The sequence below is a fragment of the Orcinus orca genome, chromosome 12 (genome assembly GCF_937001465.1).
Source record: "Orcinus orca chromosome 12, mOrcOrc1.1, whole genome shotgun sequence".
Taxonomy (NCBI): Eukaryota; Metazoa; Chordata; class Mammalia; order Artiodactyla; family Delphinidae; genus Orcinus; species Orcinus orca.
Genome location: NC_064570.1, coordinates 52,681,162 through 52,698,914, shown reverse-complemented (window position 1 = coordinate 52,698,914; position 17,753 = coordinate 52,681,162). Strand labels below are relative to the sequence as shown.

General features: G+C 42.9%; 1 pseudogene; it reads right to left on the bottom strand.

The window, feature by feature from the left end:
• Nucleotides 1–555: 555 nt before the first annotated feature.
• LOC101272650 (cleavage stimulation factor subunit 2-like) lies at nt 556–2,423 on the bottom strand (annotated as a pseudogene).
• Nucleotides 2,424–17,753: the final 15,330 nt, after the last annotated feature.

Here is a 17,753-nt window from a genome sequence, read left to right as displayed (position 1 = left end):
GAAAGAGAAAAACAAATACCGTATGCTAACACATAGATATGGAATCAAAAAAAAAAAAAAAGTTCATGAAGAACCTAGGAGCAAGACGGGAATAAAGATGCAGACCTACTAGAGAATGGACTTGAGGATATCGGGAGGGGGAAGTGTAAGCTGGGAGAAAGTGAGAGAGTGGCTTGGACATAGATACACTACCAAATGTTAAGTAGATAGCTAGTGGGAAGCAGCTGCATAGCACAGAGAGATCAACTCGGTGCTTTGTGACCACCTAGAGGGGTGGGATAGGGAGGGAGGGAGATGCAAGAGGGAAGAGATATGGGGATATATGTATATGTATAACAGATTCACTTTGTTATAAAGCAGAAAGTGACACACCATTGTAAAGCAATTATACTCCAATAAAGATGTTAAAAAAAACAGTACAATACTGAAGTAAGGGTAGAAAACACATGTAAGGTTTCACCCTTGGTGTTCAGCCTTCTAAAAGCACAAAGGTCATGTATATCAATCTGCAATATACTAAAATTGTGTTCAAATTTTATTTCAAGTCACAGAAAACATATAAACTGAGACAACAGAGTGAACTGATTTTGTTCTGAGAGAAGGTGATGGGAGTCCCCCACCTGGCAGCAATTTGAGTCATTCAAAGGGCAGGATGCAGAAATCATCTTTTTGCAACATTTCAACCAAGTTATGGAATTAATTTCCAGATTTGTCACCAGGTAGTTCTGAAAACATTTTAAGGCGCTCCAGTAGACATCTGTATTTGTTCCTTTAAGATCAGGATACTCTGTCTCTGCTCTGGAGGAAGCTTGGCGATCTGGTCTGCAGTTAGTTGAAGAACCTGCATGATCAAAGCAGCCTTCTCATGGTCCTGTGTTGTGACTTGGTTCTGGGCAGGACCTAAGCCACCAGGCTGGCCTCCACCCTGAATGCTCACTTCTTGCATGACAGGAACATATCTGGATCCCTGGGGGCCAGCTGCCCCCATATTAATTGGACTGGGACCTGGATTCCACTAGGTATAGGGCCTCTAGGGCCTCGGACTGGGCCCCTTGTATCCGTGCTCCTGGCCTCAATCCCTCTGACTTCCACTGCACGGGCCTCCATTGCACGGGCCTCCATCGCATGGGCTTCCAATCCTCTAACATCTAATCCTCTTGCCTCCATGGCTCGTGCCTCCGTCCCTCGTGCATCTATGCCTCGGGGATCTCTTCCACCTCTGCCATCCAATGGTGGACCCCTCTGATCTAGCATGGGTCCTCCTGGCTCTGCCATTAGAGGTCTGGACTCAGCTCATGGCCCTCCCCTCATCTCATGTGGGGGTGGGCCGCGGCTGTCAGGGCCAGGGACACGGTGCATGGGCAGACCCTGATAAGGTGGTCCCAGGTAACCTCTAGGCTCTACCTCTCCAGTTACTGAAAGGAAAGTGCCTCTGCGTGGGTCATTTGGAGCGTTTCCCAACAGACCTCGAGGAGTCGGGACGTTGGCAGGCAAGGGCCCACACTGCATAGCTGCTCTGGGGTCTTGCATCGGCACTTGTGCCCACTCCATGGACACTGGTCCACTGCCTGGCATTCCTACCTGGGCCTGCATTCCTCCTCCGGGCGCTAAGGAACCAGGGCCAGGTCCTGTTACGGTCGCTGGTATCTGCCCTGGTGCTGCAACTCCAGCCTGCAGAGAAGCTTACCAGAGGATGTGAGCCATTGACATGCATTCCACTCAAAGACTGGGCCTGAGGGGCCTGGGGATTCTGTTGGTTTATCGACACATTGGATCCTGAGCCAGGTCCAGCGCTGTGACTGTCTGAGGGTTGCCCACAATCAGTGTTGGGATATTTGTCTGGCGATGCAGAATTTTCAAGGCAATTTCTGGATCCACAGTTCTCATCAGTACCTGGGCTTGGAGCGAAGCATAAGCCAGTTGAGGGTTCTGAAGCAACATGTTCCGTGCTTCCTGAGGACTATTCTGGACACAGAGCTTCATTTGTTTCATCAGCTCAAACATCTGCTCTGGTGGAAGACTGGCAACTGCTTTGCTAATGGACTCAGGGACATCCTCAGGACTGATAGTCTCTCCATAAGGTGACTCAATGACAGGGGCACCAGTGCCAAGGCTCTTCAGCTCTTCTTTGTTCTTTCTGCTGGCAGCACTGTCCACTCGAAGTGCTCTCCCACTGAATTCACACCCATTTAGGTTTCGCATGGCACTAAGTGCTGTCTCCTGGTCTTGGTATTCACAGAAGCCACAACCTTTTGGCTTTCCTGTCTCCCTATCATATACCAACCTGCAACTAACAACAGGCCCAACCTCAGAAAAGATGGCCTTTAATTGCTCTTCAATAGCCTCATATGGAACGTTCCCCACAAACACCGAATGTAGAGAACGATCCACCGCAGGGTCTCTCACAGTCAAACCCGCCATCGTTCTCTATCCATTCCTCTTTGAAGGTTTGACGCTACTTTGGAATTGTGCCTTGCAGGCAGGACCTGAGTCCACACCTTTCCTGGACCCCCAGAACTGTCTCTCTCTCCTCTCCACATTCTCCATCACGTCATTAGTATTACTATTATTTTAAGCTGGAGGCAGTGGAAGGGGGACCTGACAATTGCCTGCTTTCTCCACTTGCTCTGTCTGTACCTGGGAATCCCATTCTTTATTTCCCTCTCCAAACTTTCTCCATTCAACTTAGTGTTTAGGCCTTTGGGGAAAAACGCATAATGGCTGATGCTCTACTCCTGCTTCACACCTGGCCTCAACTCTTCCCTGAGGCAATGAAGTTTGGGCCAACTGCCTTCTTGAATGGGATAAAATGAAGGGTAGGGAAAATACAGGAGAAAACATAAGCTAATATCTCAAAATAGGCTCAAAACCAACAAATATTTAGGAAGTCTTAAGTCTGAAGGGGCATGGGAGTGGGGTGGAGGGTGCCGACCCAGTAAAAGAAATTGTCCCTATCCCTAAGAGCTCACAATTTATTAATAACTGGAATAAAAGACAAGCAAAACTAATACGTATGAAACTGTCAGAGAACAATGCCAAATTGTGCAATAGGAAATCAGAGAGGAGAGAACTTAGAAAGAGCTGAAGTAACAGTAATATCAAAGTATTTTAATAATATCTACTGCCAAATTAATTAGATATTACCAACGCAGTTCAAAAATATATACTAAGCATCTACTGTGTACCAAGCGGACTACTGAGTACCAGGAACACATAGGGAGCATAATTTTATCCTCCAAGTCAGGGGTGGGAGCTGAAGATGGGGAGGAGAGAAGGAAGAGACATTGGAAAATACTTTTTAAAGGATGCAATTTTGAGCTGGGTATTAAAGAGTAGAATTTTGCAGTGGAATCATAATTAGAGAAAACACTGTTTGCAAAGGCAATGATAGAACTGATCCAGTTTTGAGCTCTTCCTTTCTCCTCAAGCTTGGGGGTGAGTCTTGCTGGGAAAAAGAAACAGCACAAGTAGAGGAAAGGGATTTTTTTCATCAAATACACCTTGGCTAGAGGCTTCCTCATGGAACATGAAGGCGTGGAAAGGGGTTAGTTCAGATTCCCCTGTATAGATTGAGGATGAGAGTTGAAACAGAAACCATAGCTTACAAAATGGTCTGCACTATGACTAGTAAAACAGATAAATGACTTAAGGTCAAAATTGTATATCTCTTTGTTTAAATGCATATGTTCCAAGATAGAACCACAGAATGATGTAACAATAACTCCGAAAAGGCCGTATGTTCTAAAACTGAGACCATTGACTGTTCCAGCAACTTGCCTGCTTTACAGATTCTAAATAATCCATGACAAGACCATCTTGTGACTAATTCCAGCCCCCAGGTCCTACAAAAACCTTACCCTAAGCTCCCCCACTTTGGACTCACTCCATGGTTTGTACTATATTTGACTCACTCTTCTGCTTTGTATTGTCTTTTGCTGCAGGCTAAATCAACCTTTTTTTCTTTTTCTTTTACTACAGGTGTGTGCCAGTGGTCTCTGGATGATATTTTAACAAATCAAGGTCCCATCAAGGTTTGTCAGAGACTCTTGCTGCTGTAGATAGCCATACCTGGGAGCCCTAATTCTCCACCCCCTAAAAGCCACTCTGCCTGTCCTGACAAACTGAGTCTCTCTACCAATGTGAGCTCCAAGTCTTTTGTTGAGCCCTTCAGCATTGGTTTTATTTTGTTTGTCTTATGGATACAATCTCCCAGGACTTTTTGGTAATTTGATCATATTTGCACTCCTTCTCGAAGTTCTGCCAAGTATAATCAATCCTTTTATACAACCCTTCCTCCTGTCTGAGGCCTGTGTATTGGCAATTCTGTGGAACATCTAAGATTCAGAGGGCAGGAGATGGGCTTAGGTCCAACAAATTTGCACTGTGGTTTGGCAATTGGTGATCAGATATCACAGTTTTCTGGGATTTTTTTTTGACCTTTTTTGGGAGCTGAATATTTTTTGAATCATAGGTCCTGTGCAGCAGAACCTAATACTCTGGCAATCATACATATTTTGCCTGCAACATGGACAAACACTAAGACAAGGATCATTACTCAAATTTGAAACATATTTCATATGTCCCATAATCAATCTGGATTTCTCTCTCTGGGGAAATCCAGCTGCCATGTCATGAAGACACTCAAGCAGCCCTGTGGAGGCCCATGCAGTGAGGAACTGAGACCTCCTGCCAACAGCTGACATTAACTTGCCAGTCATAGGAGTGGATCCTCCAGTCGAGCCTTTGGAAGTGGATCCTCCAGTCGAGCCTTTAGATTCCTATAGCCTTAGCTGACATCTTGACTGCAACCTCATGGGAGACACCAACCAGAACATCCTGGCCAAGCCACTCCCAAATTCTTGACCCACAGAACTCTGTGCTAAAGGAAATACATGTTTGTTTGTTTTAAGTCCTTAAGTTTGGGGCAATGTGTTTTATAGCAATAGATAACTAATATAATAGACAACTAATATCAAGACAGACCATGAGTACAATAGATAGCTAATTTCAAATGGCCTTTTCATTTTAGACACGGATGGGTTATCTTTGCCAGTGTCTGTAAGATTAGTCCCACATCTGCTAATTGTCAAGGGCAATGGTTTTAGAAGTACCATGACCATTAGACAGGAGTGTCTACTAACAATTTAGACTCTTGAACCAGCAAAAAGCTAAAGTACTGCTCTTTACTGAGATTTTGTACTATTCCTTCCAGAAGACTCAATTTCTGATTATCACCGGAGCCTTTGGGTAATTGTAAGGAAGAAGCCGGAATCCCTGTGGATGATAAGTATGGTAGTTGACCTTTAAGATAGCTCCTAATGACCTCTGATTCCTGATAATCATGTCATTATGTAATTTTTTCCCTTTGAGCACAGACTGTATCTAGTGACTTGCTTCTAAGTTATAAACTATAGCAAAAGAGATGGGATACTGTTTCCAAGATTAGGATACAAAAGCACATGGCTCCCATCTTACTTGCCTCTCTCACTCTCTTACTGGTTTATGCAGAGGGAAGCCAGCTGCTTTGTTGTAAGCTGCCCAATAGAGAGGCCCACTTAGCAAGAAAATGATGTCTCTGGCCAAGAGCCAGCAAGTCTAACAGTCCACTAGGAGCTGAATTCCGCCAGTGAGTGAACTCCGAGGGGATCCTCCCCAAGCTGGGGGCTCCAGTCAACACCTTGATTGTAGCCTTGTGAGAGGCCTTGAGCCAGAGGTATCCAGCAAAGCCATGCTCAGATTCCTGAACCACAGAAACTATGAGATAATAAATGTTTGTTGTTTTAAGCCAGTAAGTTTGGGGATAACTTGTTACATAGCCATAGATAATGGATAGAGAAAATAAGATTAAATTATTCTGGTTAATTTTTACAATAAAAATTATTATATGATTTTATATAATTATATATTATTATATAACAATATTAGAAAGGAGGTTTTTCTCTTCTATTGAAGCTTTATACATAATCAGTTTTATAGGAATTTGGTCACTGATTACCCTGGGAGTAAGGATATAGTATGGATAGTAAGAACACTGGCAAATCATTAATTTAACTCATAAAGTGTATTATAAATGTCACTAGTTGACAAGGAGGACATTTAAACCTCTAGAAAAAAAGTATTTTTCTCTCTCATTATCCTACTGACAATTATTATACTTGTCTTTGTGCATGAGCATGAGTATATCTCTTTCAAACATGGGTCATATTTACAGCAACACATTTTACTTAAACATAATCCGGAATGCTAAACTTCTTGTTCGATTTGTCAAGTTTCTGTTTCCTTTATCATACATTTGATTGATACGAGGACTCTTGCAATCATTTTGTAATCATTAAAATTTGGAGAATTCCAAACAAATCTAATTTTTATCTTTCATTTTATAAGGCAGAAGAGCAAATATGTATATATAGACATCATTAACCATTTTATTCTTTGGAGTTCAAATTTGGCAAAGACAAAATCAAGAACAGCTGTTATTCAAGAAGTAAGATGTCTTATAAGGAGTTACCTCTCAAAAAGGCACAAGGCTCAGTTTGCTTTCAAAGAGATTCTTTCAATATTTAAGAAATACATTTATGTAATTTATTCTCTTGGGGAACATAGCAAAAGAGGGATTATGCTTCCCTGTATAAATTTATGTAGTTAGAATTACTCTGAGAGCAAACTGGGCAGAATGAATGAGTAGTAGGATGGCAGCAGAAATGAAAGGTCCAGCGGGCAGAGTCAGAGAATCTCTCAGTGCAATAGAATGAAGAGAGACCTCTGGAAAATTTTTACTTGAGGATCCAAACTCTGATCAATATCTGCTCGGAGAAGGATTTTGTGCCTGATGAATATAGCCATTGGCAATTGAACCAGTCCTGATGCCCCTGAAAATTAAAATTAAATGTATACTCTTTCCACCTGAGACTCACCTGTGTTCTTATCTGTATTTTTAAAAATCAGATGTTAAATTCTGGCATCAAGTATAGAATCTGACAGTCTAGCTCTTTATTACAAAATAAAGGGAGAGATTTCCCTCATAGTCATCTTTTCTTATCTCATAGCTACACCTTTGGGTTGAGACCACCGACAGACAGTTGATGTTTCCATGGAAACCAGCTAAATAGCAAGGTAACGATGTGAAGGTTTCCTTTAGAAAACAATCAGCTGCTATCACATCTTGGCCTGTGCTTTTAAACAATTCCTAGTCTCTGCACCTGTCAGGACAGAGCTAAAATAGCAAATACACACAAGAACTGAACACCAGAGAGAGGGGGTAGGGTTTAGACAGCACATGAATAATCATTTCAGAGGACTGCTAGGTACTGGGAGAGCAGATTCTGAGAGACTAACACTGCGGGAAAATAAAAGGCTATTTCTGGTTCTATTTGGTTTTTAATATATAATCGTCAACATCCAGCTGACTTGGAAAACATTCACAAGAAATGATGCATTTTAGGTACCAAATGCTATTACACACCTAAAACTCAGCTGTGGTCTTTCCTTTCAAAATTCTCTTTCCTCCTGCCCCTAAACCCCCAAGAGGCAAGGAATCCAGGCTTCTAGACACTGCTGGATGAGTCAAGGTACCACAGCCCAGACAAGCTAAGCACTGGCTCTGTCACACACAGATGCAAAAGGCATTCAAGAAACCACAGCCCTCTGTTTTTGTGGCTCCTGCCTTCTCAATCAAACCAACGCAGAGTACGCAGAGTTCACCCACACCACCACCAAACCCCGTGAAAACACCTTGGAGTGTTGGCCAACACAAGTGTCCATCCAACTGTGATTCACTGATCAAGAGGAAAGCCTCTGAGGGCAGCCAATCAGAGTCCGGCCCAGGGAAAAATCACTTGGCTCTTACAGGAAGCCATCTAATTATGTTACCGTAATCCCCAGGCTTGAATTTTTCAACCTTCTCAACACGAACTCACAGACTTCACCGATTATGTAATTACGGAAAACTTCACAACAAACATGAAGATTCCTTCTGGAGGCCACATTGAGGACTGGGATGTGCATTTGATCCTGGGAGGGAAGCACACGGGCCACAAAGGGAAGAGCAAAGAGATTTATTGAACTTAAAAGGCTGCAGTTTAAAAGGGGCCTCTAGCAGACCTCCCTTTTCGTGTGCACATTTTTTGCACCTGCAACTGTTTGTGGGCTGGAAAGCAATAGCCCTCTCCCTTCTCCCAAGAGACCCTGCTTTAATGCCTTGGCCCCAAATGTGTCATTTTCCTGCCGGGGGGCAGAAATCAAAAGAAACCAAGTTTTTAGAACTTTGCTGTAAAGAAAATAATAGTTCTGAAAAGGATTGGAGCCACATTTTCAGGTTTGACACAGTTGTTAGAGAAAGGGCAGAAGGGAAAACATTCCTCTTCACTTTCTTTCCTAACGTGCCGAAGTTCTTCACTGCTACAGGTTCTGGGTGACATCTGTAGCTTCCATCTCAGTGGGGTCTGTTGCAAGCTTTCCACCCTGCAGCACGGACCTGTGCTCAGACCAGTGTTCAGAGGCGAGAGTCCAAATGGCCCTATGCTTCTTCACAGAGAAGATGCCATATAAATTATTTCCATTAAAACCAGTGTTTGAGGGGCTTCCCTGGGGGCGCAGTGGTCAAGAATCCGCCTGCCAATGCAGGGGACACAGGTTCAAGCCCTAGTCCGGGAAGATCCCACATGCCGCGGGGCAACTAAGCCCGTGCACCACAACTACTGAGCCCACGCGCTTTACAGCCCGCGAGCCACAAGAGAAGCCACCGCAATGAGAAGCCTGCACACCGCAACAAAGAGTAGCCCCCGCTCGCCGCAACTAGAGAAAGCCCGCACGCAGCAACGAAGACCCAACGCAGCCAAAAATAAAAAAAAACCCTAAATTTAAAAGAACAGAAAACAAAAAAACTCCACCGTTTGACACCAGAAGTGAACTGTGGAATCTTAATTACAGTGCTCATGACTGAAGTGCTGACAAACGGTCCTGCTTTAGATGGTGTTTGTGGGTGGGGCTTGGGTGAGAGCTGGGATCAAAACTTGATTGTAGCCGGTGATCCACTTCCTCCTTCCCCCCCCCAGCCACCTCATCTGATAGATGAAAGTTAGAGTGGAAAGACTCTTTTTTTAAAAAACATCTTTATTGGAGTATAATTGCTTTAAAATGGTGTGTTACTTTCTGCTTTATAACAAAGTGAATCTGTTATACATATACATATATCCCCATATCTCTTTCCTCTTGCATCTCCCTCCCTCCCACCATACCCATCCCACCTCTCTAGGTGGTCAAAAAGCACCGAGCTGATCTCCCTGTGCTCTGCGGCTGCTTCCCACTAGCTATCTATTTTACGTTTGGTAGTGTATATACGTCATGCCACTCTTTCACATTCTCCCAGCTTACCCTTCCCCCTCCCCATATCCTCAAGTCCATTCTCTAATAGGTCTGTGTCTTTATTCCTGTCTTACCCCTAGGTTCTTCATGACCTTTTTTTTTTTCTTAGATTCCATATATATGTGTTAGCATACGGTATTTGTTTTTCTCTTCCTAACTTACTTCACTCTGTATGACAGACTCTAGGTCCATCCACCTCACTACAAATATCTCAATTTCATTTCTTTTTATGGCTGAGTAATATTCCATTGTATATATATGTCACATCTTCTTTATCCATTCATCCGATGATGGACACTTAGGTTGCTTCCATCTCCTGGCTATTGTAAACAGAGCTGCAATGAACATTTTGGTATATGACTCTTTTTGAATTATGGTTTTCTCAGGGTATATGCCCAGTAGTGGGATTGCTGGGTCATATGGTAGTTCCATTTTTAGTTTTTTAAGGAACCTCCATACTGTTCTCCATAGTGGCTGTATCAATTTACATTCCCACCAACAGTGCAAGAGGGTTCCCTTTTCTCCACACCCTCTCCAGCATTTATTGTTTCTAGATTTCTTGATGATGGCCATTCTGACCGGTGTGAGATGATACCTCATTGTAATTTTGATTTGCATTTCTCTAATGATTAATGATGTTGAGCATTCTTTCATGTGTTTGTTGGCAATCTATATATCTTCTTTGGAGAAATGTCTATTTACGTCTTCTGCTCATTTTTGGATTGGGTTGTTTGTTTTTTTGTTATTGAGCTGCATGAGCTGCTTGTAAATCTTGGAGATTAATCCTTTGTCAGTTGCTTCATTTGCAAATATTTTCTCCCATTCTGAGGGTTGTCTTTTTGTCTTGTTTATGGTTTCCTTTGCTGTGCAAAAGGTTTTAAGTTTCATTAGGTCCCATTTATTTATTTTTATTTCCATTTCTCTAGGAGGTGGGTCAAAAAGGATCTTGCTGTGATTTATGTCATAGAGTGTTCTGCCTATGTTTTCCTCTAAGAGTTTGATAGTGTCTGGCCTTACATTAGGTCTTTAATCCATTTTGAGTTTATTTTTGTGTATGGTATTAGGGAGTGTTCTAATTTCATACTTTTACATGTACCTGTCCAGTTTTCCCAGCACCACTTATTGAAGAGGCTGTCTTTTCTCCACTGTATATTCTTGCCTCCTTTTTCAAAGATAAGGTGACCATACGTGCATGGGTTTATTTCTGGGCTTTCTAGCCTGTTCCATTGATCTATATTTCTGTTTTTGCGCCAGTACCATACTGTCTTGATTACTGTAGCTTTGTAGTATAGTTTGAAGTCAGGGAGCCTGATTCCTCCAGCTCCATTTTTCGTTCTCAAGATTGCTTTGGCTATTCGGGGTCTTTTGTGTTTCCATACAAATTGTGAAATTTTTTGTTCTGGTTCTGTGAAAAATGCCAGTGGTAGTTTGAAAGGGATTGCATTGAATCTGTAGATTGCTTTGGGTAGTAGAGTCGTTTTCACAATGTTGATTCTTCCGATCCAAGAACATGGTATATCTCTCCATCTATTTATATCATCTTTAATTTCTTTCATCAGTGTCTTATAATTTTCTGCATACAGGTCTTTTGTCTCCTTAGGTAGGTTTATTCCTAGATATTTTATTCTTTTTGTTGCAATGGTAAATGGGAGTGTTTTCTTAATATCACTTTCAGATTTTTCATCATTAGTGTTTAGGAATGCAAGAGATTTCTGTGCATTAATTTTGTATCCTGCTACTTTACCAAATTCATTGATTAGCTCTAGTAGTTTTCTGGTCACATCTTTAGGATTCTCTATGTATAGTATCATGTCATCAGGCAACAGTGACAGCTTTATTTCTTCTTTTCTGATTTGGATTCCGTTTATTTCTTTTTCTTCTCTGATTGCTGTGGCTAAAACTTCCAAAGCTATGTTGAATAATGCGGGTGAGAGTGGGCAACCTTGTCTTGTTCCTGATCTTAGTGGAAATGGTTTCAGTTTTTCACCATTGAGGATGATGTTGGCTGTGGGTTTGTCATATATGGCCTTTATTATGTTGAGGAAAGTTCCCTCTATGCCTACTTTCTGCAGGGTTATCAAAAATGGGTGTTGAATTTTGTCAAAAGCTTTCTCTGCATCTATTGAGATGAACATATGGTTTTTCTCCTTCAATTTGTTAATATGGCGTATCACGTTGATTGATTTGCATATATTGAAGAATCCTTGCATTCCTGGAGTAAACCCCACTTGATCATGGTGTATGATCCTTTTAATGTGCTGTTGGATTCTGTTTGCTAGTATTTTGTTGAGGATTTTTGCATCTAAGTTCATCAGTGATATTGGCCTGTAGTTTTGAACTGTTTTATTCAAAGAAGCATCTGTGGATTTTTATAAGACTGGCCAAGATTTGCCCCATTATTTTTTCCATCCTATCCAGAGAACAGAAAGTTTCAAATCAAGGGTCATAACTGAAGGAAAAGTGTTATGCACATAGGAGACAGAATGCATCACTAAATAGAGGGGAGATACAATAAAGCCCCTCACTCCGTATATATAACAGCACAGAGCTGAACTTGATTGAACAGATGAGACTAGCAGAGGCAAATCAAGTAAACTCCGTTTCTTTGGTTTAGCTTGGAAGACACTGAGGATTTTTCCTATGGTATAAAACTTGAGGACATAGGGGTTCTCATATATCTTGTAAAATACCTGTATGCCACGTGGTCAAATAGCTTGAGATTTTTAAAAAGTAGGTATATTTAATCTCCTCAATGGGTGGCAGGGGCGGCATGGATATTTGTTGTCTCAGCTAGACAGACTGATCCTTCTTCCCATTCTTTGGTTCAATCTAGTATTAACATTTTTGAAGGAGGTAGGTTTGGGATTCCTGGTTCTTGTAAAGCAAAGCCCACAACATTCTTCAGTTCAATTGTCTCATAGGGAAAACGAGGGGAGAAGGTTTAAGTGGTTCATTATCATTGGCTACTGAGTTACACTTATACACAGAGTTGTACTGATGGCATGGAATGGAGAGGGGATGTTTAGGGGAGAGATGGGAAGCCTGGGGTATCAAGAATACAGGTTAAGGGATTGGAGATAATGGAAGAAAGAAGAAAGAAGAGGTGAGGCAAACTCTGGAGCAAAAATGAAATAGTAAATTATGTTGGGCTACTCAGTAGGGAAAGTGCAGGGTTTAACTTAAACACATGCTGGCCTGACCTCGTGGGGGTCAAAAGGAACAGTCAGAAAGCCTGCCTAGAAAACTGCCAAGAGGGAAGCTTTAGAGCCAAAGAGAGCTAGGTCAGAATTCTAGGAGGCTTCCTATCCACACAAATGGGTTCCCCAGAAAGTCTTATTTTAGGTCTCTGCTCTCGAATAAAGTAATTCCTCCTTTGATGGAAATTCCTCTCATTTCCATGGGACAGAAAGGATCAGGTGACAATTCAGTGCCATGGGGAGAATGGGGTCCACCAAGAAGATTAACCTGGGAGGAAATTTTGGAGGACCTGATATACTTAGGAGCTAGAGATCAATATTCAAAGATCTCTGCGTTCCATGCCATTGAGATTCCAAATGCAGTTTTAGGTGCCTGTGGGGAATTTATTGGGTAGTTGAACCCTAACACATCTTTTTACTCTGTGAAGCTTGTTCTATGGATGGATTTCTTCCCCCTTGACTTGTACAAATAAAACAGATTGGGGAAAATGGCAGTGGAATGAAAACCTGATGCCTCCAAAGTGGTTTTAATTATGGTTTTATTTGGAGAAGAAGATTTTTTCCTTTCTATTTTATTTTCTTCTCTCCTTCAGAAAGTACATCATTTGATGGTGTCAACTTCAGCATTTTGGGTTTTGTGTTTTTTTGTTTTTTTGGTTTTTTTTGGTGGTACGCGGGCCTCTTACTGTTGTGGCCTCTCCTGTTGAGGAGCACAGGCTCCGGACGCGCAGGCTCAGTGGCCATGGCTCACGGGCCCAGCCGCTCTGCGGCATGTGGGATCTTCCCGGACCGAGGCACGAACCCGTGTCCCTGCATCGGCAGGCGGACTCTCAACCACTGCACCACCAGGGAAGCCCTGAATTGTACTCTTTGAATCATTTATTTCTCCATTTATTCCAGCACTACAGGGCTGTGGGTTTTTAAGGATTAAAGTTTCTTTCGGGTGTACCACTGGACTCCTCCAGCCTTGTTCAGGAATGCAAATCCCCCACCATGGCCTGCTCCCTTCAGAAGAATGGCCTGATTTATGGACATTCTCTATCATAACCCAGAGGCAATCAGTAACTCTCCACATGCCCCACCTAACAGATTATCTGTCTGCAGTTGGGAAATTCCACTAGTCACTTCCTGAAAACAAACCTTCTGCTCTATGGTTGCAGTGACAGCTGTGAAGTGCCAGGACTACTCCTCCACTCTAATCAATATGCATCCTTATGGACAGACACCTAAGCCTCTTTGCCCAGCATCATCCCTCACTCCTTCCCTGTCTAAACCTACCCGCTGCCTGTTTCTTGGATTTGTCTGGTTTTCAAGCAACAGCTATCTCCCCTTTAGAGGGAAAAGTCACCTTGACAATTCCCCCAAATATTGCCAGTAAGTACATACAAAATAAAAAGTAAATCATTTTGGATATGCAGTTCAGATTTTGTCAGTCTGTCCACAGTATTTATTGAGTGACCAATGTGTGTAGGGAGGGCCTGGTACGAAATAGTCTTTAGGCATTACAGTATAAAACAACAATAACCACCACCAACAGACTGAGTGACTGCTGCAAGATTCAGAACACTCAGGAAAAGAAAATTTGTGTAGGTTTCAGGACATACTCATCGAATACAGCATCTATATGACAAAAGAGATCTTCTTCACAACACCTCAGATTAGTGTATTAACTCACCATAAGTCAGTGTATATTCCAGGATATAACAGTTCAAAGAAATGTTCTTTTGATTTACCTACACACATATCAACATAGAAAGAAAAATAAATATCTAAGGCTTAGTGTTCATTTATTTGCAACCAAATCTAAGCTCTGAAAAGCTTGGTATACTAGACATATGTATTTTTAAAATATTATGTTTCTCTGTCACATTAATAAAAAGTAATTACACTCAAGGGGACAAATTATATTAGCTTCTCATCTTTATGTTCCTGTATCAAAAAGAATGTTAATGAATTAACCTAGAGATAATGTAAGGGAGCAGCCTAAAACTCTTTTGGGCCAGAGGTAACACCAGCACACAGATCCGCTGGGAGAACTTGCAGAATGACAGCTCAGGCAAACAAGATAAAGGAAAGAAAGTTCTGGAACTTGGGTAGAATGAACTATTGAAACCTGAGAACTTTCTTCGGAGGAAAGAGTCTTTTCGGACACAGCTGTCTTGGAAAAAATTCAAATTGCTCTCTTTCGATGATTCATTTTATGATAATTCTATGTTTGAGTATTTACCACGTGAGGAAAAGAAATAGAGCGTTCCATCAGACTTCTTAAGAAAAGATGCTGCTTTCCACAGATACACCAGAAATATATCTACACGTGGAACAACTCCTACAGAACACCTACTGAACCCTGGCAGAAGACCTCAGACCTCCCAAAAGGCAAGAAACCCCCACGTACAGAGACAAAGAATAGGGACGGGACCTGCACCAGTGGGAGGGAGCTGTGAAGGAGGAAAGGTTTCCACACACTAGGAAGCCCCTTCGTGGGCAGAGACTGCGGGTGGCGGAGGGGGAAAGCTTTGGGGCCGCGGAGGAGAGCACAGCAACAGGGATGCCGAGGGCAAGGTGGGGAGATTCCCGCACAGAGGATCAGGGCCGACCGGCACTCACCAGCCCGAGAGGCTTGTCTGCTCACCCGCCGGGGCGAGTGGGGCTGGGAGCTGAGGCTCGGCCTTTGGTCGGAGCGCAGGGAGAGGACTGGGATTGGCGGCGTGAACACAGGCTGCAGGGGGTTAGTGCACCATGGCTGGCCGGGAGGCAGTCTGGGGAAAAGTCTGGAGCTGCTGAAGAGGCAAGAGACCTCTTCTTCCCTCTCTGTTTCCTGGTGCGTGAGGAGAGGGGATTAAGAGCGAGGCTTAAAGGAGCTCCAGAGACGGGCGCGAGCCGCGGCTAAAAGCGCAGACCCCAGAGACGGGTATGGGACGCTAAGGCTGCTGCTGCCGCCACCAAGAAGCCTGTGTGCGAGCACAGGTCACTATCCACACCCCCCTTCCGGGAAGCCTGTGCAGCCCGCCACTGCCAGGGTCCCAGGATCCAGGGACAGCTCCCCCGTGGAGAACGCACAGCGCACCTCAGGCTGGTGCAACGTCACGCCGGCCTCTGCCACCACAGGCTCGCCCCACACCCGCACGCCTCCCTCCCCCTGCCTCAGTGAGCCAGAGCCCCCGAATCAGCGGCTCCTTTAACCCCGTCCTGTCTGAGCGAAGAACACACGCCCTCCTGTGACCTACACGCAGAGGCGGGGCCAAATCCAAAGCTGAGCCCTGGGAGCTGTGAGAACAAAGAAGAGAAAGGGAAATCTCTCCCAGCAGCCTCAGAAGCAGCGGATTAAAGCTCCACAATCAACTTGATGCACCCTGCACCTGTGGAATACATGAACAGACAACGAATCATCCCAAAATTGAGGAGGTGGACTTTGAGAGCAAGATTTATGATGTTTTCCCCTTTTCCTCTTTTTCTGAGTGTGTATGTGTATGCTTCTGTGTGAGATTTTGTCTGTATAGCGTTGCTTCCACCATTTGTCCTAGGGTTCTATCTGTCCGTTTTTTTAAAAATTTTTTCTCTTTTTTTCTCTTAATAATTATTTTTTATTTTAATAACTTTATTATATTTTATCTTATTTTATTTTCTTTCTTTATTTTCTTTATCTTCTTTCTTTTTTTTCCTACCTTCTCTCCTTCCTTTCTTCCTTCCTCCCTCCCTCCTCTCTTTCTTTCTCTCTCTCTCTCTCTCTCTCTCTTTCTTTCCTTCTTTCTACTTTTACTAATTCTTTCTTTCTACTTTTTCTCCCTTTTATTCTGAGCCATGTGGATGAAAGGCTCTAGGTGCTCCAGCCAGGAGTCAGTGCTGTGTCTCTGAGGTGGGAGAGCCAACTTCAGGACACTGGTCCACAAGAGACCTCCCAGCTCCACATAATATCAAATGGCGAAAATCTCCCAGAGATCTCCATCTCAACACCAGCGCTCAGCTTCACTCAATGACCAGCAAGCTCCAGTGCTGGACACCCTATGCCAAAAACTAGCAAGACAGGAACACAACACCACCCATTAGCAGAGAGGCTGCCTAAAATCATAATAAGTCCACAGATACCCCAAAACACATGACCAGACGTGGACCTGCCCACCAGAAAGACAAGATCCAGCCTCATCCACCAGAACACAGGCACTAGTCCCCTCCACCAGGAAGCCTACACAACCCACTGAACCAACCTTAGCCACTGGGGACAGACACCAAAAACAACAGAAACTATGAACCTGCAGCCTACAAAAAGGAGACCTCGAACACAGTAAGATAAGCAAAATGAGAAGACAGAAAAACACACAGCAGATGAAAGAGCAAGATAAAAACCCACCAGACCTAACAAATGAAGAGGAAATAGGCAGTCTACCTGAAAAAGAATTCAGAATAATGATAGTAAAGATGATCCAAAATCTTGGAAATACAATAGAGAAAATGCAAGAAACACTTAACAAGGACGTAGAAGAACTAAAGAGGAAAGAAACAACGATGAACAACACAATAAATGAAATTAAAAATACTCTAGACGGGATCAATAGCAGAATAACTGAGGCAGAAGAACGGATAAGTGACCCAGAAGATAAAATAGTGGAAATAACTACTGCAGAGCAAAATAAAGAAAACAGAATGAAAAGAACTGAGGACAGTCTCAGAGACCTCTGGGACAACATTAAATGCACCAACATTCGAATTATAGGGGTCCCAGAAGAAGAAGAGAAAAAGAAAGGGACTGAGAAAATATTTAAAGAGATTATAGTTGAAAACTTCCCTAATATGGGAAAGGAAATAGTTAATCAAGTCCAGGAAGCACAGAGAGTCCCATACAGGATAAATCCAAGGAGAAATATGCCAAGACACATATTAATCAAACTGTGAAAAATTAAATACAAAGAAAACATCTTAAAAACAGCAAGGGAAAAAGAGCAAATAACACAAAAGGGAATCCCCATAAGGTTAACAGCTGATCTTTCAGCAGAAACTCTGAAAGCCAGAAGGGAGTGGCAGGACATATTTAAAGTGATGAAGGAGAAAAACCTGCAACCAAGATTACTCTACCCAGCAAGGATCTCATTCAGATTTGATGGAGAAATTAAAACCTTTACAGACAAGCAAAAGCTGAGAGAGTTCAGCACTACCAAATCAGCTTTACAACAACTGCTAAAGGAACTTCTCTAGGCA